Source organism: Pelobates fuscus, chromosome 5 (assembly GCF_036172605.1).
Source record: "Pelobates fuscus isolate aPelFus1 chromosome 5, aPelFus1.pri, whole genome shotgun sequence".
NCBI lineage: Eukaryota > Metazoa > Chordata > Amphibia > Anura > Pelobatidae > Pelobates > Pelobates fuscus.
In genome coordinates this window covers 347,650,913-347,671,951 of record NC_086321.1, presented here as the reverse complement: position 1 = coordinate 347,671,951, position 21,039 = coordinate 347,650,913, and the positions used below count along the sequence as shown (strand labels likewise).

Genomic DNA, 21,039 nt, shown 5'->3' with positions numbered 1-21,039 from the left:
GTGGATCTTACAATTAGGAGAGAGAAGACTAATTACAAGCAGTAAAACACAAAGTTAAGTTTGAAAACTCTTAAAAGAGTTAAATGTAATTATTATTTGCATTTTCGTAGTTTATACATATTAATACTTACAAAATCACATCAAGCCTTGAACTTAGTATCTTATGTGTTGCTTGTAAAGAATTACACCTGGTGTATACTTAGAGTAAGGACCTGATTGTGTTGTGGGTTAGAATATTAGTACAGTGTGTTAATAGACATATGTGCTTGGTTAGTACAATGTGTTGTACATGCTGTGAGGGTATCCAGATTATATAAAGTATTCCACATGCAGTGAAGATACCTAGCATGTTGCATTCATATAAAAAATTGCACTTATATAAAAATGTGTGTTATGTGTCTAGAGTGATGAATTGTTACAGTGAATTATGCAGGCTGTATTCTGGGTTAGTTATGTTATGTTGAATGCTAATTTAGTGCAGTGTGTTATGTATGTGGAGTTCTGCGTTAGTATACTGTGTTATGTATGTGGAGTTCTGGGTTAATACACTGTGTTATGTATGTGGAGTTCTGGGTTAGTACACTGTGTTATGTATGTGGAGTTCTGGGTTAGTATACTGTGTTATGTATGTGGAGTTCTGGGTTAGTACACTATGTTATGTATGTGGAGTTCTGGGTAAGTATACTGTGTTGTATATATAGACTGCTGGGTTAGTACAGTGTGTTATGTATGTAGAGTACTGGACTTGTACAGCACGCTGTGTAGAGTTAGTACACTGTGATGTGTATGTAGAATGCTGAGATAGTACAGTGTGTTATGTATGTAAAATGCTGGGGTAATCAGTATAGTATGTATGTAGAGTGCTGGGTTAGTATGTGGTGTTCTGGGTTAGTATACTGTGTTATGTATGTGGAGTTTTGGGTTAGTATACTGTGTTATGTATGTGGAGTTCTGGGTTAGTACACTGTGTTATGTATGTGGAGTTCTGGGTTAGTACACTGTGTTATGTATGTGGAGTTCTGGGTTAGTACACTGTGTTATGTATGTGGAGTTTTGGGTTAGTACACTGTGTTGTATATATAGACTGCTGGGTTAGTACAGTGTGTTATGTATCTAGAGTACTGGACTTGTACAGCACGCTGTGTAGAGTTAGTACAGTGTGATGTGTATGTAGAATGCTGAAATAGTACAGTGTGTTATGTATGTAAAATGCTGGGTTAATCAGTATAGTATGTATGTAGAGTGCTGGGTTAGTACAGTGTATTATGTATGTAGAGCAAGCATGTTAAACTTGCGGCCCACGGGCCGCATGCGGCCCACGGGCCGCATGCGGCCCACAAGGACCATCTTTGCGGCCTAGCGAGCCAAGAGTACATGCCTAACGTTCCGAGCAGAGTAGGCACCTGCCCTCCCCACAGCTCGGTGGGAGCTCAGTGTTCCTGCACCCTCGCGCGCGCCGTCTGAAGTGAAGCCGGGCACCGGAATATGACGTCATATTCCGGCACCCAGCATCACCAAACTGTGCGAGGGAGCAGTGAGGAGCAGATAGAAGGATCCCAGGGAGATGCCCCACATTGACTCCAAAAGGTAAGAAGCAATAAAGAAAGGAATGTGTGTGTGAGTGTCTGTCAGTGTGTGTGTGTGTCTGTCTGTCAGTGTGTGTGTGTGTGTGTGTGTGTGTGTCTGTCAGTGTGTGTGTGTGTGTGTCTGTCAGCAAGTATGTGTGTGTGTGTTCCTGTCAGCAAGTATGTGTGCGTGACTGTCTGTGAGCATATGTGTGTGTCTGTCTGTGAGTATATGTGTGTGTCTGTCAGTGTGTGTGTGTGTGTCTGTGAGTATATATGTGTGTCTGTCAGCAAGTATGTGTGTGTCAGTGTGTGTGTGTGTGTGTGTCTGTCAGTGTGTGTGTGTGTGTGTGTCTGTCAGCAAGTATGTGTGTGTGTGTTCCTGTCAGCAAGTATGTGTGCGTGACTGTCTGTGAGCATATGTGTGTGTCTGTCTGTGAGTATATGTGTGTGTCTGTCAGTGTGTGTGTGTGTGTCTGTGAGTATATGTGTGTGTCTGTCAGCAAGTATGTGTGTGTCAGTGAGTGTGTGTGTGTGTCTGTCAGCAAGTATGTGGGTGTCTGTCAGTGAGTATGTGTGTGTGTATGTGTGTGCCTGTGTGTGTGTCTGTCAGAAAGTATGTGGGTGTCTGTCAGTGAGTATGTGTGTGTCTGTCAGTGTGTGTCTGTATATGTGTCTGTCAGTGAGTATGAGTGTGTGTGTCTTTCTATGTGTCTGTCAGTGAGTGTGTGTGTGTGTCTTTCTTTGTGTGTGTGTGTCAGTGTGTGAGTATGTGTGTGTGTGTGTCTGTCAGTGAGTATGTGTGTGTGTATGTGTGTGCCTGTGTGTGTGTCTGTCAGCAAGTATGTGGTATGTGTGTGTCTGTCAGTGTGTGTCTGTATGTGTGTCTGTCAGTGAGTATGTGTGTGTGTCTGTCAGTGAGTATGTGTGTGTGTGTATGTGTGTGCCTGTGTGTGTGTCTGTCAGCAAGTATGTGGGTGTCTGTCAGTGAGTATGTGTGTCTGTCAGTGAGTATGTGGGTGTGTGTCTTTCTATGTGTGTCTGTCAGTGAGTATGTGTGTGTGTGTGTCTTTCTGTGTGTGTGTCAGTGTGTGAGTATGTGTGTGTGTCTGTCAGTGAGTATGTGTGTGTCTGTATGTGTGTTTCTGTCTGTCAGTGAATATGTGTGTGTCAGCAGGAGGATCAGATTTGGCACAGGGTGGTAGAGGGGCGTGCTGTAGTTTGGGGGGGTTGGGATTTAGTAGAGGGGGATGCTGTGGTATTTTTTATACTGTACTTTTTAAAATAAACCTAAGTTTCTATGAAAATTTACGTTTTTTTTTTTTGCAGCCCACATAAACTGAAAGCTTGTTTATGTGGCCTGTGCCAGACTTTGAGCTTGACATGCTTGATGTAGAGTGTTGAGTTTGTACAGTTTGTTATGTATCTAGAGTGCTAGGTTAGTACAATGTATTATGTATGTACAGTGCTGGGTTAGTACAGTGTATTATGTATGTAGAGTGCTGGGTTAGTATGGTCAGGGGCGGACTGACCGGTCGGGCACTTCGGACATGGTCCGAGGGCCCGGCCGGGAGGGGGGCCCGCCATCAGGGGGCCCGACCGCCCCTTTAAATGCTGCAGCCGCCTGAGCGCTCTCTTAAGAGCCTCAGGCGGCTGCAGCTTCTCACCCCCCCTCCCCTGTAGCTGTGCGGTCCGCGGTGCCCGGCCGCAGTGATAGGAAGGTGCTCAGTGTGCACCTTCCTGTCAGTCCGGCCGGGTACAGGAAACAGAAACTTCTGTTCCGCGCGGAACAGGAGTTTCTGTTTCCTGTACCCGGCCGGACTGACAGGAAGGTGCACACTCAGTGTGCACCTTCCTATCACTCCGGCCGGGCACCGCGGACCGCACAGCAGCTCGGCCACGCTACAGGGGAGGGGGTAAAAAGAGAGGGGGGGGGTTTAAAAAGAGAGTGGGAGGGGTTAAAAAGAGAGTGGGAGGGGTTAAAAAGAGAGTGGGGGGGTTTAAAAAGAGAGTGGGGGGTTAAAAAGAGAGTGGGGTGGGGGGGTTTAAAAAGAGAGTGGGAGGGGTTAAAAAGAGAGTGGGGGGGTTTAAAAAGAGAGTGGGGGGGTTAAAAAGAGAGTGGGGGGGTTAAAAAGAGAGTGGTGTGGGGGGGTTTAAAAAGAGAGTGGGAGGGGTTAAAAAGAGAGTGGGGGGGTTTAAAAAGAGAGTGGGGGGGGTTAAAAAGAGAGTGGGAGGGGGGTTAAAAAGAGAGTGGGTGGGGGGATTTAAAAAGAGAGTGGGAGGGGGGGTTAAAAAGAGAGTGGGGGGGTTAAAAAGAGAGTGGGGGGTTAAAAAGAGAGTGGGGTGGGGGGGGTTAAAAAGAGAGTGGAAGGGGGGGTTTAAAAAGAGAGTGGGGGGTTAAAAAGAGAGTGGGTGAGGGGGTTTAAAAAGAGAGTGGGAGGGGGGGTTTAAAAAGAGAGTGGGAGGGGGGGTTAAAAAAGAGAGTGGGGGGTTAAAAAGAGAGGGGTGGGGGGGTTAAAAAGAGAGTGGGAGGGGGGGTTAAAAAGAGAGTGGGAGGGGGCGTTAAAAAGAGAGTGGGAGGTGGGGGGTTAAAAAGAGAGTGGGAGGGGGGGTTAAAAAGAGAGTGGAAGGGGGGTAAAAAGAGAGTGGGAGGGGGGTAAAAAGAGAGTGGGAGGGGGGGTAAAAAGAGAGTGGGAGGGGGTAAAAAGAGAGTGGGAGGGGTGTAAAAAGAGAGAGGGAAGGGGTAAAGAGGGAGGGGGGTAAAAAGAGAGAGGGAAGGGGGTAAAGAGGAAGGGGGTAAAAAGAGAGAGGGAGGGGGGTAAAAAGAGAGAGGGAGGGGGGAGAGAGGGAGGGGGGTAAAAAGAGGGAGGGGGTAAAAATAGAGAGGGGGGTAAAAAGAGAGAGAGGGAGGGGTAAAAATAGAGAGGGGGGGTAAGAAGAGAGAGGGAGGGTAAGAAGAGAGGGAGGGTGGGTAAGAAGAGAGGGAGGGGGGTAAGAAGAGAGGGAGGGGGAGTAAGAAGGAGCGGGGGGGATTCCTGGTGGTCGCAGTGGTGAGAGTGAACTCTAGCCCCATAAACACACTGCCCCCACACACCATACACATTCACACACTGCCCCCCATATACACACACACACTGCCCCCACACACACACACACACAGCCCCCCATACTAACATTGCCACACACATACACAGCCCCCTCATACACACATTGCCCCACACACCCTACACATTCACACACTACACCCACTCACACACACTGAACCTTTCACACACACTGCACCCCTTACACATTGCACCACTGCTCCTATACCCTACTACAGCCTCATATCCCAGCAGACCCCAGGTAAGTTGTCAAACTGTTCTTAAACAGTTTGACTACTTACTCTGGGAGGGGGGCCCGCCCTCCTGGCACCATAACGACTACACAGAGCAGTAGTGGTTATTGTGCATGGATTATTTCTTTAAATAATCTACAAGTGCCCCAGTAGCCAGCAAGCCAGCCAGCCCACAGGCCAGCCAGCCAGCCCACAGGCTGGCCAGTAGCCAGCCAGCCCACAGGCCACCAGTTAGGCTTACAGCCAGCAAGCCACAGCCTGCCAGCCAGCAAGCCACAGCCAGCAAGCCACAGCCTGCCAGCCACAGCCAGCAAGCCCACAGCCTGCCGGCAGTAGCCAGCAAGCCCGCAGCCTGCCGGCAGTAGCCAGCAAGCCCGCAGCCTGCCGGCAGTAGCCAGCAAGCCCGCAGCCTGCCGGCAGTAGCCAGCAAGCCCACAGCCTTCCAGCAAGCCCACAGACTGCCAGCCAGCAACAGTAATTAAGGTAAGAGGAGCCAACTTGGCCTAGGTATCAGCGAGCTATGTTGTGTTGCTATATTGTGAATAGGAACCAGAGTGTTGGAGACCCCCCTCCAGCCCCCATTAGACTCCATTGTAGTCTCTAATGGGACCTGGAGGAAATTCTTTCTAACACACTCTCTAAAGGACACTGAGATAGCCTCTGCTAGAATGCTCCCCCCCCCCCCCCCTCCATGGCCCATTAGCCCTCAATTGTAGTCTCTACTGGGGCCTTGAAGGGATTATTGCACTTTTGTTCCTTGTGTCTAAAGATTGTGTAGGGTATGGCTGGAGGCGGTGCATGGAGGCGGGACATGGGTGGCGCTTGCTGCGGAGTATAGGTGGGGCCTGTAAGGGGGCCCTTGATTTATTTTGCCCGGGGGCCCTGAGGGTTCTCAGTCCGCCCCTGAGTATGGTGTATTATGTATGTAGAGTGCTGGGTTAGTACAGTGTATTATGTATGTAGAATGTTGGGTTAGTATGGTGTATTATGTATGTAGAGTGCTGGGTTCATATAATGTATTATGTATGTAGAGTGCTAGGTTAGTATGGTGTATTATGTATGTAAAGTGCTGGGATAGTACAGTTGTGACGAAAACACCTTTGTCACTGGGTTTTGGAGAGGCCTGCTTGCCAGCCTCTTGCCCTGTGACTATGGTCCCTGGGATGTATTGCCTTTAAAAACACTATTTGTGCCCTTTTGACATATGGAGGTAGCACTTAGAATTTACGGAACTTTCTGGAACTTCGAACCGTCGAACTGTCGGACCACCCGCAAGTGGAGTGTGCGGCTTTTTAACCTCCCAGGACTTGTGGTTAACAAGCGTTTTATTGACGAATGGCTGGGTGGTCGCCGTTCGTATAGTCGAACACGTGGCTGCGGCCATCTTGTTTAGTCAAACGCGGTCAGTGGTGTTTTGCCGTCGAGTACATGGAACTAAAATCGGACACCCGACGGCACGAACACTGCTGGGACTTCCACCTCCATCTATGTTTTTGCTAAAATATGCATGAACAGAGCGCCGTTCAGTAGAAATAATCTACCGAACCAGATACACTCACTGACTCTATGCACGAATGGCTCTGTTCGACTATTGGAACTTTATTTCAACACTTTGGAATAGACCGGTTGCACAGCCTGATTCTCTGAAACTATTTTGGGCATGAAGCCATGCTTGCGGCTGGTCAAAAAGAGACTTCCATGAAGCTTTTGAACCCCTGCTCTGATCTGGGTGATTTTTGGATATGTTGTTCACCAAGATCAGGGCTATCAGGGGATATGTATATTGGGGTACTTATGAGACTTTGTAAAATATGTGTGTTTTTTATGCATGCGGATAAGTACGTTAATACATTATCTTACTTAATTGTATCACAGGCAGATGGGAGGGATTGTGTGCTATATGTGGGAGTGTCAGGAATTGTTACATTGTTTCTGTTGGTCTGTACAATTTGTGTCCTGTGCCCCATCAGGCCCAGTGGGTGTTCCTCTGGCCTAAAAAGTTGTATAAAAATCCAACCTGTACCATTACTCTCAGACCATCTTGCACCTTCATGAAGTTTCGGCTCATGTTTGGGGATGGGAGAACTACATACACTCTGGGGGATTGCTATAATCACTATACTCCCCTGAGTATAATCACTAGCTCTTCTAAGAGCTGTTCCTGCTACGCTCTCTGGACTACGAGAAGTCTACCCACTGGAAGCTGGATCCTGGTCATAGGTCCAGGGTTGGTAGGAGACGGCGAGACCAGTGGTGTATCCTGGTTTTGTGCTGCCCTAGGCAGGACAAAACTCAGACGCCCCCCTCCCGCCCGCGCCACCCCAACCCAACCCTTCACCCTGCCCGCGCCACCCCCACCCAACCCTTCCCCCGCCTTCTAAATACACACACACATTCACTGACAGATACGTATACACTAGCTAACAGAAACACACACTCACTAACAGAAACACACACACTAACAGACACACTCACACTAACAGACACACACACATACTAACAGACACACTAACACACACACACTAACAGACACACACACACACTAACAGACATACACACACACACACACTAACAGACATACACAAACACACACACTAACATACACACACACACACTAACAGACATACACACACTAACAGACACACACACACTAATAAACACACACACACACTAACAGACATACATACACACACACTAACAGACATACACACACACACACTAACAGCCAATAGAGCATGCTGTAGTGGTTATGGTGCCAGGAGTGTACCTTTTTATCTGGGGACTGCTGTGAGCCGCTTCCTGCCTCCACTACAGCCTGCAGGGAGGTCTTTATTTTAGCTAAACCAGACAATGCAAGACTTAGCTCATTGGCTGCAAGCGATCAGCTAGCTCTCTCAACGAAAGATCAGCAGGACTTGGCTCAGGAGAGCTAATGGCAGCTCCTATGCAGTAGTTTTTCGGCTCTCAGTACATGCACGACATAAGCCATTAGCAAAGAGTTAACTAGTAATATTGTGAGGGCACCGGGGCACTCCTGGCACCATACCCACTACAGTTTGCTGTGGGAAGGGGGAATTTAATGGAAAAAATTAGCAAAGAGAAACCAAAATGGAAATATGAGACTGAAATAAGGTAAGGGCAAATAAAACGTATATGTGGTCCCTTCAGATCTCTTATTTCTATTACTTCATGTGTGACTTTGGGATTTAACCAACATATTCAACATATTATACGGAAACACTTATTGTGCAATTGATTCTTATATTTTACTTTTTCCAACTGTAAAAGTGTATACACATAGACACTGGTGAGTCGGGATTGGATGTATGTATACCCAATACTATTATTATGATTGGATTTCACATTAAACCCACGTGGTCACCTGCGTCACATCTCAGAAACCATATGGTGCTCTGAAAACCATTACTGTGAATTGGAGATTGACGTATGCAGTCATTATAAAATGGCTTTAATTTATGTTTACTACATACACTGCCTGGCCAAAAAAAAGTCGCCACCAAAAAGAAAGGTCACACACTCTAATATTTTGTTGTATCGCCTGTAGCTTTGATTATGGCACGCATTCGCTGTGGCATTGTTTCAATATGCAGCAATGTCACAAGATTTATTTCCGTCCAGTGTTGCATTAATTTTTCACAAGATCTTGTATTGATGATGGGAGAGTCGGACCACTGCGCAAAGCCTTCTCCAGCACATCCCAAAGATTCTCAATGAAGTTAAGGTCTGGACTCTGTGGTGGCCAATACATGTGTGAAAATGATGTCTCATGTTGGGGTTAAATAACTTGTTGCCAGCTGAAAGATAATCGCTGATGCAGTAACTATCCAATAGGAGGCTCTTACCTATTTGCTTAGTTAAATCCAGGTGGCGACTTTTTTTTTGGACAGGCAGTGTATTTTGAATGCTGATTATAGTGATGAAAAACACATTGGCACCTTATAAAATTGTTCTGATTTTTTACTTACTTTATATTATTATTATTATTATTATTATTATTATTATATAACTTTCTAGATCAGGGGTTCCCAACTCAGTCCTCAAATACCCCATACATGTCCAGGATTTAGGGATTACCCTGTTGTGTCTAAAGCAGGCTTCCTCAAACGCCTGCCCTTCAGATGTTGCTGAACTACAACTCCCATGATTCTATGAATGAAATAGTTGGGCTGAGAATCATGGGAGTTGTAGTTCAGCAACATCTGGAGTTTGGGGCCGGAGTTTGGGGAAGCCTGGTCTAAAGTTTTGGTTGTTTTTTCTTCTAAAAACACCTTAGACACAACTGGGTAATCCCCAAATCCTGGACTGTTAGCGGGTACTTGAGGACTGGGTTGGGAACCACTGTTCTAGATTGAAAGCTGTAAGTGTTGTTACTATGTACCTCGGTATATCAGAAATGTGTGTTATTTCCTATTGGTCATAAGTAAAGAATATATTTTTTCAAGAACAAATGATAACTTTCATAGATAGTGAAATATGCATGGGATGCCACTACAGAGGTACATCCAGAGGTACTGCTGTGTGGGGGCTTTGGGGAATGAAGCACCTTTAAATGGGGTTCTTTATCCCTTAGGTAATGAAGGGCAGCAAGATACGTTTTTTTGTTGTTTTTTTCAAACCAGCCGCATGATATTAACAGATCACTAGTAAAATGCTCTTCCATGCTACTAAGGGGGAGGGATGGTCCATTACATATGACAGCCAGGTGGGGAGAGGTGATGTTTTGCTGTAGTACTAGATGTACTAGTGTGGTTAAGCAGGCTATTTTTTTAAGTGGCATCCTGGCCCATAAAATTGTCAAGACTTACATTGAGAGGTTGGCGATATGGAATTATTTTTGGCTCAATTTCCAGATGATTCGGAAAGCTAGCAACCACTCTTAAATCCATAGTGATCAATATGCCGTTCAACAAATTTACTAAGCTAGTTCTACATAGATCCTGCATTGACCTGTTGAAGGAACTTTGTGAACTACTATCTGTGTCATGGTTGAATGAGTCAATCCAGCTCCTTGGCAGTTTTGCGCCCTTATTATCCTACCAAAGGCAACCAGTTATGGACAGTTTAGATGGGCTGGAAATTAAGGGAAAACACACTAAATGCTCATAGCAACATAACAACTGCAATGAGCTGTAGAGGTTAAGGTGATTAAAGTGCCCCTTTAAAGTAGCCTTGTCACCTGACTATAAATGTTGAGTATTAGTTGTAATTTAAGAATTACTCACATTGACTGTCAAAGGTTTGTCTTATCCTATAGACTGTACGCTCGTTTGAGCAGGGTCCTCTTCAACCTATCATTCCTGTAAGTTTTCTTGTAATTGTCCTATTTATAGTTAAATCCCCCCTCTCATAATATTGTAAAGCGCTACAGAATATGTTGGCGCTATATAAATTATATTAATATGGTAAACCTGACATGAAGTTTGGTCTATTCCCCCCCAGTGACAACTAGGCATCAGGTTTCTTCTATCAGATTTTGAGACTTGTATGTGTGGGGTTCAGCAGTCTTGCGGTTTTGCAGCCAGGTACATTGCTAGAGTCATAAAATAACTGGGGCTTGACACAAGAAAACATTTGGTGAACCCTGCTTAAAGCCCCATATATGGTCCTTCACAAACTCCAACCCCTAATAACTGCAATATATGACTCAAGTTACTCACGGATACATACATTAAGACACACACTCACAGCTGGACATTTACAGACACACACATTAAGACATACAGATGCATACATAAATAAAAAGATACACAGGCTACACACTGAAAAAATCACACACACCCAAAACAGGCACACACTGATAGGCACATATAGGCATTCATAGATACAGGTACACAAAGACATTCACATGCAGGCATACATAGACACAGGTACAGATAGACATGCATGTGCAGGCATACATAGACACAGACAAACACAAACACGTGTATATAGGCATACACAGACAGGCACAAACAAGCATACACAGATACTAGCATACAAAGACAGGCACATGGAGCCATACACAGACACAGGCACATACATACAGCCAAACATACCAAGCACAGTAAAAAAATCAGTCTTCTCTACCTGGTTGTGCTCTGCTCAGCGGTGGAAGGTGGACAGCGGCCATGTAACTCTTGCAGAGCTAGCCCTGCACTTCCAGGCACTAAACCCATGTGGTATTGCCCCCATGTTGCTCTGTCTCCTTGTTCTGTCGTGACCGGGAGTGGAAACAGCACACTGATAAAGATGCTGGAACATGATTAGGGTATAACATTTTCCACATTTTATCTGAACTGCATTGACCAGCATGGAGGAAGGTGTTGCTGCTTGGGCATGCTGGATTTACAATTTGTAGCCCCGAGTTCTATGCCTGGCCCAGGGGACTTTGGGTAATAATAAATTGCAATATTAACAGCAGGGGCTTTTCAGGGTCCACTTGTGACCTGCACTGCCGATGCCACTGAGCACCGCACTGATGCATCTCATGTGGGTGAAAAGGGCAAGGAGCCAAAGAGAGAAGATGATGGCTTCCTGAGGGGACAGCTTCAGATAAGTACTTCTACCTTCCTCTACTTCACTGGGCTCAGATTGAGATTCATATGTAGAATTTCATCAATTTGTCTAAGTTGAAAAAGTCCATCAATTTCAGCACTAAAACTCATTCTTTTATGCTGTTGATCCAAAAGAATGCAAAAAAAAACCAACAATTGTAACCATTTTCAATAATGCCACAAAAAAGGAAAACAATCCATCATGACTACATTATGGCAATCAGATTTCTCATTGGATCATCAACCTGTTTACATACATATCAATTAAATTCCTGAATATTCTGTTTATGCAAAAAAAATCCAAGCCTTTCGATAGAATCTCATAAGACAACCTCTATAGACAAAGAATTCCACATCTTTATTGTTCTTACTTTAAATAACCCTTTCCTTTGCTGCAAGTGAAACGCGCCTTTCTTCCAGGCTCAATGAGTGACCTCTTGTCTGTTGTATATCCCTGCTAATGAACAGGTTAGCACAGCGGTTTGCACTGATCCTGTACATACTTGTATAGTGTTATCATATTCCCTCTGAGGCAACTTTTTTCTAAAGAAAACATGTTCAGTTTTCCAAGCCTTTCCTTATATCTAATGTTTTCCATCCCCCTTACTAATTTTGTAGCTCGTCTCTGCACTTTTTCTAGTTGCATCCAATGCATTTGTACAGGTAATTAGGATTTGGCCACACTTGACAAATCGACACAACCCTGGTACGAAAACTCCAGATTTGATGTCCAAACATGACTGCAAGCAGTCCTCCAGCTTTAGTCATGATGAATTGCAGATGAACTCTTTGAGATTGCCAAATTGACCAAGGAAGTCCGTAACAATGTGGCAGTGCTGAAATAGTTTATAGCGGTGTTGGACAAGCGAATCCGGCTGAGGGGTTGTCATTTGTTGGCCTGACAATAAGGAAGTGACTCTATCTCATTAGTAGCAGAGGTGGTTGACTTTGTAGCCAGAGAGACCGCTAAAAACAAGTTTCATAAAAACCAAGACGGACAGAATCCATTGCTTCCTTGCACCATAATCACTATGAAAAGCAGCAGGTCTGGCGCTTCCTTTAGGTAAACTAGGCAGTGGCCTAGGGCGCTCTGTCAGAGAGGGCACCCGCAGGGGCTGTAATGCCCTCAGAATCCCCCATGAGATTAAGCTGGCAGTGTGTACTCACGGACAACACAGAGACCCCGCTTCCTCCTGTGATAGAGCTGGCGGCGCCCTCCCCTCACTGCTTCAGTCCTCCTCCTTGTATTTCAGGTAGTTAAAATTATTTCAGCAGATTATAGGAGTTACGCCACTATAAACTATTTCAGCACTGCCACAAATTTGGCAATTTTCCAACCCACATACAATTAACCCCACCCTCCTACAACTAACCCCTCCCCAAACATTCCAACTGTGTGTGTATTAGGCAGTGTCTGTGTGTGTGTGTGTATCAGGCAGTGTGTGTGTGCATTAGGCATTGTGTGTGTGTATTAGGCAGTGTCTGTGTGTGTGTGTGTTTGTATCAGGCAGTGTGTGTGTGTGTGTGTGTATTAGGCAGTGCTTGTGTGTCTATTAGAGTGTGTGTATGTGTGTGTGTGTGTGTGTGTGTGTGTATAAGGCAGTTTTTTGTGGGTCTGCGTATGTATAGGGCAGTTTGCTATGAGAGAGAAATACCCTACACAGAAAGTATTTCAGCTTGCTGAAGTGATTTATATGTCTTGAGTTTGTCGTTTTCAGTTTATAAAAGGGCTGATTTTAATAGAAATCAGACCTTTTATAATTAGGGTAAAAAAAACACCTCCCTATCTGTCACACAGCTAATACGGTTTTCTTCCACTTCCTTTAGCTCATAAGAGAACAGAAAAGGCAGACGTGCTGTACCAGCAATCACCTGCCTTCTCCCTTTTGCTAGAGCCCATTGGGAAACATAGGAAACTGTGATTGAATGTGCATGCGCACAACTGCGACCCCACAACAGTTGGCCCACTCATTGGAGGGCTTGCAGAAAAATAAAGCATATTTTCTTTGGGGGTATATCTGCTAAATTGTTAAAGGAAACAAGTGGGATGTTTCCTTTTGGAGTTTAGTGCATAAACTTACGGCACGATGGAACGATCTGATAAGGGGGCAGCAAAATGGATCTTTGTCTAGGACGGCAGAATTCCTTGCACCGGCCCTGATAAGCAGTAGTAGTTATGGTGCTCTGATTTTTTCTTTATGTGAACATAATAAATTATTTGAGTGATTGAAGAAGAATTTGGAGGAATTATTCCCAGATTGTTACATTGTGTTCCAGCCAAAGAGATTTGATGGGGATGAATAACCGCACCATGACGTACTGGACAAAAAACCTGTTTTTGTATCAAAACAAATTCATTTTGTTTTTAGTGGGAGATCACAACATTTTTCAAAGCGTAACTAATGAGGCTATAACTAATTTCATCACACTCTCTCTGTCACTACAATTGTATAATTGTAGCATAGCTGCTCCAAGTGATAAAAGCTGCTCTAGGACCAGCTGTTAAGTATGAATATGAATTATGAGGCCATAGAAGATCAGTGCGCGTGTCAAGAAGCAGGAGATATTTCTGTTGTTGACAGGGCCAGATGTCTGTATTAGCAATGTGGGCAGAATATAGAATGTCTAACATAGAGTCTTGCTTTGCAAGCGAGTAGTTCTAAAGGTCAAAATGTATAACCATTTACAGCATTTTTCTTCTACTTTGAGGGTTTGCAATTACTCACAGTTGTTCTGATCTTCAGATCATCTTTAAGTTTATTATTTAGGCATGTATTAAAGGGACACTACGATCGATACCCAAATACAAAATAAGTAAAAAGCACTGATTAGTAGATACCGTGCCCTCCACTGATACCCTTGGTAAATTTGAGCAAAGAGAGTTGTGAGAAATTCTCTTTATTGTTTAACGTTTTGATATTTTGTGAAATATATGTGTAGCATAATCATTAACATCCCTATTTTATTTGAGTATAAATATAACATATATATATATATATAAAAATGCACATGGATCCAGAACTCACTCTACCGGTCTTGTCCTTGCCTGGGTGCAAATCACTTATGCCATTTATGAAAGATCACTTATGAAAGATCTAAATTGGTAAAGTTTAATTAGTATTAGTAAATGTTGCCCCTACTCGCTGTACTGCGAGTAAGGGCATGTCTATTAAACAGTGAGCAGCCTATGGCGGGTGGAGGCCCTAAATACCAATAAGGGGGGGACCTATTGTCCTCCCCCTAAATATCAATAGGGGGGGACCTATTGTCCTCCCCCCTGGCCCCCACCCCTGAGCGGCAGGTGGGGGCCCTAAAGTAAACTAATGGGGGGAACCTAAATTTAGGGCCCCCACCCGCCGCTCAGGGGTGGGGGCCAGGGGGGAGGGCAATAGGTCCCCTCCCTTATTGATATTTAGGGCCCCCACCCACCGCTCAGGGGTGGGGCATGGGGGTGGACAATAGGTCCCCCCTTTATTCTAACTTAGGGCCCCCACCCGCCGCTCATGGGTGGGGGCCGGGGGAGGACAATAAGTTCCCCCCTTATTCTTCTTTAGGGCCCCCACCCACCTCTCAGGGGTGGGGGCCGGGGGGAGGACAATAGGTCCCCCCCTAAATTTTCTTTAGGTCCCCCACCTTCCGCTCATGGGTGGGGGCCGGGGGGAGGACAATAGGTTCCACCCCCCTTATTCTTCTTTAGGGCCCCCACCCGCCGTTCAGGGGTGGGTGCCAGGGGGGGGGGGAAATATATGTCTTTATTTTATTGTAGGTTTTTTTACAGTGAGCAGCCACAGGCTAAGTAACTTGCATTTTATATGAATGTATGTTACTTGATTGTTGTAAGTGTTGCAAATGCTTACAGCTGAATCCTGGCTATGTTTGTATACTTTTTATTTAAATTGTATACAGTGCAACATTCTTCATTCTTCCACTGGGTAAGTATATTAGTACTTCGGCAATACGGTGCTTCGGAACTTCGGCACTTAGACACTTCGGAACTTCGGCACTTCGGAACTTCGACACTTCGGAAATTCTGCAATTTCGGGACTTCAGGAATTCGGCACTTTGGCAATTCAGCAATTCATCTATTCGGACATTCGGAAGTATTGCCTGAAATTCGTCCGAATTCGAATTCGGACAGAAACGAATTGCACATGTCTAGTTTCAAGAGAAAAGTTTTACTCTCATCCAAAAATGAACTCAAGCGTCTTAAGTTTGCCAGACGCTACTGGAACTTTAAATGGGATCTGGGTCCATGATGAAACCAAAAAAGAGCTTTTGGGTAATAAACTCCAGAGGTGGGTTTGGCACACACAGAGAGGTAGCCATATGGAAAACAACTTCATGACCATGATTAAATATGGCGGTGTCTCTTAAATGTCTTGGGGCTGTTTTTCTGCCTGAGGACCTGGACATTGTGTTAGGATACATGGCATCATGGACTTTATCAAATAGCAACAGATATTAAATGAATACCTGACTGCCTCTTCCAGGAAGTTTAAAATGGCCCCGGTTGGATCTTCCATCAGGACAATGATCCAAAATGGTTTACTGATCACAAAATCAAGGTCCTGCCATGAGCATCCCAGTGCCCTGGCTTAAACCCCATAGAAAAGCTATGGGATGAACTGAAGAGGAGAGTCCAACAACGTTGACCTTGAATTTTGTAAGACCTGGAGAGATTCTGGATGGAAGAATGTTCTCAGATATTACCATGTATTCTCCTGACCTCATCAGGCATTATAAGAGAAGACTCAGAGCTGTTATCTTGACAAAGTATTGACTAAAAGGGTGCCAATAATTATATTTTTATATAATTATATTTAACAAAGATTTATTTTTGGATAATCCTTTGTTGTGTTTGCAATTGCTTGATATCCATGTAGCAGAGTATTTTTGTGTATTTTTTGAACAAAGGATCAAAAGACTTTCACCCACTCTCCACTCCTTCAAAAAATCTTTGAAAACACACTTCTTCAGGAAAACATATCATTTAAACCGTTAGCGGGTTTTCATTCCAATCCCCCCCATGACTTCTCCCCTGCAACTGTCAAAAACATAACTTACTAAGTTATCAGTGAATATCTTTCAAGCAACCTATTTCATTACCCCTACTTATACCCCTTGTGCCACTATACCCCACTCCCTTTAGCATGTAAGCTCATTGAGCAGGGCCCTCAACCCCTCTGTTCCTGTGCGTCCATTTGTCTGGTTACAATTACGTGTCTGTTAGTCCACCCATTGTACAGTGCTACGAAATTTGCTAGTGCTATATAACTAATAAATAATAATAATAAAAGGTTAAACAATAGAGAGAGTTTCTCGTGGCCTTCTTTGTTAATATTTACCAAGAGTGCCAATATTGGTGGAGGGCACTGTATTACCCTAATAAAAACTTGCATGCATTTAATTATGTATGTGATGAAGCTCCTCAGCTAAAGTTTCCCTATAATCACTTTGCAGGAAGGGATTATAGCAGTACTCCATACATCAGCCGAGACTTGATGAAAGGGTAAAAATTATACACTTTATTGACACATCTTGCATGTGTGGCGGCCACCCCGTTAGGAAGAAGGGCTTCGCCACCAGAGATTTTCTTTTCCCCGTAGTTTGAGTGATGCTGTAGTAATTTCCCATTTAGTGTAATCCAAAGCGAGTAGAGTAGGTATAGCTCTTAACAGAGCAAGTAATTATACCAATCTGAAGGGCAGGGATATAGCTGGTATAGCTTTCTCCCACACACATGAAACGAGGATCTATGTTGGGAATGAACTGGTTTATTGGGAGCCACACACTGCCTTTTATGTAACTTACCATGCAAGGGGTTTCCAAAAACATATTCCAGGGGCATTCCCCGCTGGACCTAAGAGACGACTGTTCCAAAGTACACATCTAAATTACATTATCTCTAAGATTCAGAACATATACATGCATTACACCCCAAAACATACATTTCACAATCAAGTACCCCCTCAAATTCTATATCCCCGGATAGCCTGGGGCCCAACATATCCCGAAAACACTCAGATCCCGCGAGTGCAGCCGAATGCCACTGGGGTTTAGACCGACCGCACATAAGGTGTCTGCCCAAAACGATTCCAGGAAATTGGGCTGAGCGGTCAGTCTCTTTCTGGGGGTACAAAATACAATAACATACTGAATGTAACTGTTCGTGTGTACACTGAGTCTGTGCACCTTATTTGGGAGTGTGCTCCCACCGAACGCCTATGTGACTAAGAGTTCCAGATAGCAAGCATTTCCTGCTGATGGGGTTTCAGATGTCATGGTTATGATGAGCAGTCCCAGGAGTTGGAAATAGGGCGCTCTGCTACATGGGAATATTACCCCGGGAGGGAAAGGGAAGGAGGGTCATTATAAGCTCTTTTGGGGAAGTTTTCTCCAGTCCTTCAACATTTATTAGTGCCATCAGGGGCTCTGTCACAATGTATTTTTTTAATTGGGGGTTATATCTCAAAACAGCAAAACCTACAGTTCTCATACTCTGCTGCCTTTGCAAGCCCTCCTCTTCTAACCCCACCAAGACTTTCTGTGGCTGTCCAATCACAGATATTCCATTGCAGGTCAAAGAGATGCCTTTGTGAGGCAGGTGCTTTGAACAATTGCTGCCTCTTGAGTTTATCTCCACTGAGCTAACCAAACCAGGTTGTAACAGGACCTGTTGTCTGATTGACAGCAAGGGAGTTGTACAAAGGTTAATTTATAAAAGTATCAATTTTGGAATCTGTACTTTTTTTAAAAATGAAAAAATGGGAAACACTTTTCACACATAAAAATGTTCAGCAAGTGCCACTACAACTGAGGTCAGAAGTACCCTAGCTCGGTTTCATGGTAATTGTGCAAACAATTCAGTAACTGTTTGTCTTCTTACTTCATTTCCCACCAGTCTCTGGGTCTCCTCTCCTCGCTGGTGATGAGCTTTCTGGGTCCTGCAGAGTTACAGAAGACTGCTTCCATTTCAGTCACCATTCATTGGATGAACACATCAGCTGCCTGCTCTCAACCAATGAATAGCACACTGTGCAAAAGAAAAAAAAAAATTAGCACAGAATAGATTTTATCTTTTATGTAAATGAACGATAATATTAAGCATTATTTGCCTGTTGACAGAGCTAACATAGTTAAAAACCCTGGAGAAAATAACAAGTTGTTTTCTTAAAATAACAAGTTGTTTCCTGAGATAACAAGTCAGGAAAGTATTACAAATACATGGCTTCTCTGGGCTTCCGTACGTCACTGCTGCAAATTCTGACACCGATTTATATGAAATTCTTTTTCCAGGTGCAACATTCATCATACATATGAAATAAGTAACATGTGCATATTTTCTTGTAGATTTCTCCGATTGAGTCGGCATATCGGTGCATGTAGCTTCATTCTTGAAAAGAGACACATGGTCTGTGCACAGTGATTCTACTGAAAACAAAACTTTGATGAAAACTACCACTTAAAAGCTGTAAATATGCAATAAATGAGGGGAATTCCTAGGTAAGTAATTCAGAGATATATATATTTTTTAAATGTTTTATGCATTATTGAGGCACATGGTTTGTCTCTTTACATAGTTACATAGGCTGAAAAGATACAAATGTCCATCAAGTTCAGCCTTCCTCACATCTGTTTTTTTTTCTGTTGATCCAAAAGAAGGCAAACAAAAAAGCAGTTTGATGCAATTCCAATTTTGCAATAAACTAGGGGAAAAATTCCTTCTTGACCCCAGAGTGGCAGTCAGATTAATCCTTGGATCAAGAAGCTATTACTCTACAGTTAAAAACTTACATAATTGAATATTATGTTTTTGCAAGTATGCATCTAGTTGCTGTTTAGACATCTGTAGACTCTGATACAACCACTTCTACAGGCAGATAATTGCACATCCTTATTGTTCTTACGGTATATATATCCTTTGCCTTCCTTAGACTAAATCTTCTTTCTTCCAGTCTAAATGCATGACCTCGTGTCCTATGTATAGCCCTGTTTGTGAATAGTTTTCCAGACAATGGTTTACAAGGTTCACGGTTATTTTTCAATGTTTTCAAGACCAAGGATTAAAGCCACTTGGAACTGAAGCGGATTAAGATGTGTCAGTGTTATCTTACTAATTATTAGAGCCTATGTCTGGCTCTAATAATTAGTAAGGAATTCATTTTATTATATGAAATGCTGCAAAATGTTATAAAGTTCTTTGTTAAGTTCAAATTCCATTGTACATTATACACGCTGGACTTTTTTTCCAGCTTAGATGTTTGTGGTGCCATATATATTAGGCAGCAAGTAAACAGTCAGTTCTGGAATTGTGTTGGAAGCAAGAAAAATGGGCAAGCAAATGGGATGTAGGGGAGAAAAGAAGAAAAAAAATGGAAACTATTGATATATACCTATTAGTTGGGTATTAATACACGTTACGTGGTGCTCTGTAGGAAATATACAATTTCAGTTAAAGGATCACTATAATGGCAGGTTAAAACCCCTTTAACCACTTACTTCTCCTCCCCCCGCCGACGTCAGCTCCCTCTGCCGACGTCAGCGGAGCCGAATGCGCATTCAAGCTGTCAATAAGAAAGCATTTCTCAATGCTTTCCTATGGATGCTCTGCGCGATGGAGGCATAATATGCCTCCAGCGTTGCAGATGCGCCTCTAGTGGCTGTCCGGAAGACAACCACTAGAGGCTGGCTTAACCCTGCAATGTAAAGATAGCAGTTTCTCTGAAACTGCTATGTTTGCATCTGCAGGGTTAAAACCTGAGGGACCTGGCATCCAGACCACTTCATTTGAGTTGAAGTGGTTTGGGTGACTATAGTGTCCCTTTAAGGAAACATTAGAGGTATTAGCAGTAAAAAGAGCATTATAAAGAAGGAAGTTCTCATGCCATTGTACAGAGCACTGGTGAGACCTCACTTGGAGTATTGGACGCAGTACTAGAGACCATATTTTAAGGATATTGATACTTTGGAGAGAGTTCGGAGAAGGGATACAAAACGAATTAATGGATTGCAGGATACAACTTACCAGGAAAGGTTAAAGGATCTTGTATGTATCTTAGAGGAAAGAAAAAACTGGGGGATATGATGGAAAAATGTAAAGACATAAAAGGAATCAACACAGTAAAGGAGGAAAGTATATTTAAAAAAAGAAAAGCTAGACATAGTCTTAAATTAGAGGCAAAAGATTAAAAATAGGGGGCGGAGCCTAACCGCCAAGCGGGAAAGTCGCACAACGTAAGAGCTCCCGACTCCAAGCAACTGTTTTGGGGATAAACACCCCACAAATCGGTGCAAATTCTGCTACACGGCACGATGAAGGCAGGGGAAATCCGGGGGAATCCAATGACCCCAAAATCGAGACATACGCTCCCCGGGAAACCTCACAAGCCACTGGGGCCTACACGAAGCTGCGACAGCAAAAACGCGCATGGACCCCTCGACACACTGGCTTCCTACCCCCCCCTGTGGACCGGCGGGGGATATCCCAGTCCCCCCTGGACAACAGGGGTAACCCAGCGAAGTCCTACCATAAGGCCGAACTTGCAACACAGAGGGGCAACCCGGCACACGATGCCTCCAAAAT

The 21,039-nt window shown here is 44.0% G+C and overlaps 1 protein-coding gene across 1 annotated transcript in view; it reads left to right on the top strand.

The window, feature by feature from the left end:
* Positions 1-21,039, top strand: part of ADAMTS10 (ADAM metallopeptidase with thrombospondin type 1 motif 10) — an 87,591-nt gene that overhangs the window by 1,759 nt on the left and 64,793 nt on the right. Inside the window, exon 2 of the mRNA XM_063455869.1 lies at positions 18,807-18,959. The gene's annotated coding sequence lies outside the window, so the exon portion shown is untranslated. The remainder of the gene's footprint in view (positions 1-18,806; positions 18,960-21,039) is intronic.